The sequence below is a fragment of the Gadus chalcogrammus genome, chromosome 11 (genome assembly GCF_026213295.1).
Source record: "Gadus chalcogrammus isolate NIFS_2021 chromosome 11, NIFS_Gcha_1.0, whole genome shotgun sequence".
NCBI lineage: Eukaryota > Metazoa > Chordata > Actinopteri > Gadiformes > Gadidae > Gadus > Gadus chalcogrammus.
Genome location: NC_079422.1, coordinates 17,174,362 through 17,175,393, shown reverse-complemented (window position 1 = coordinate 17,175,393; position 1,032 = coordinate 17,174,362).

Sequence of the window (1,032 nt, the reverse complement as noted above, 5' to 3'; positions counted from 1 at the left end):
TGGGGGCTGAGCAGTGGAACAACAGCAGCAGGCGCCGCCGAGCTTTTGTGTAGGGCCGGACGTCCTGCCGGGTGTGTTTTTGGAGTCGCTAAAGTCGCTCTCCCCTGATAACAACGGCAACAGCACTTTACAGCCTCTCTGAGTCAGGGCCTTGGTGCCCCCCCGCGGTGTCAAATTAAAAAGGGTTTTTATAAATATTTTTGTGGTTTATTTCTTAAGCACACAGACAGCGAGCGTGGGTTGTTAAGTCATTTATTAATACCGTTCTTGTTACTGTGGTGGAAAGTACAACGCTTAAACTCCAGCCAGGAAAGAGATCAGGAATCCGCTGAGTAAAGTTTAAGACTGCTATTGAGAACATTAACAAAGTGATAAAAAAAGCAAAGCTGATCTGCAGAACACCTGCTTCTCCAGCTTTGGAAAACTGTTTTTATTGTCTCGCTCTGAGACTCCTCCTATAAGCTCTAAGCCAAGGGTGTTATCAAACAATGCCCGTACATGGCTTCAACATCAACCAACTCCCGTTGTTTTAGTTGTGTTCATAGTCTTCAAGCCCAACTTGGTTAGCCTCGGATAGGCGTCAAACCTTTCACCCAGTTTCTCTCAGTGTTTATCCAAGTTTATCTCATTTATTTGGCATTGAAGGAAAGATAATGATGATAATCGTTTTAAGGGTATTTCTCCCACGTTAAGTAGACCTACGTATTTTAAGAATTGTTTATACTTTATCTCTGAAACCCCACCATCTCTCCAGTATTATCTTATGATACTGTAGCTTGTTCCCTGTGGAGTAGACAAACCCAGCCACCCTTAGTAAGTGTCCTCTGAGACTTTAACAATGGCAGTGGAAGACACTAACTCAGCAAATTGAACAGTAGTATAATAAATGTCCAACACTGTGGATCAGCAGAGTTTAAAATTCTCTATATTCTTGATCTAGAATGATCTTTGGCCGACCCGGGGGCCGAAGTATTCTGAAACTTGATATATAGGTCTTATTTCACATGCTGAACTTGTTTTTCCCTTTGACCT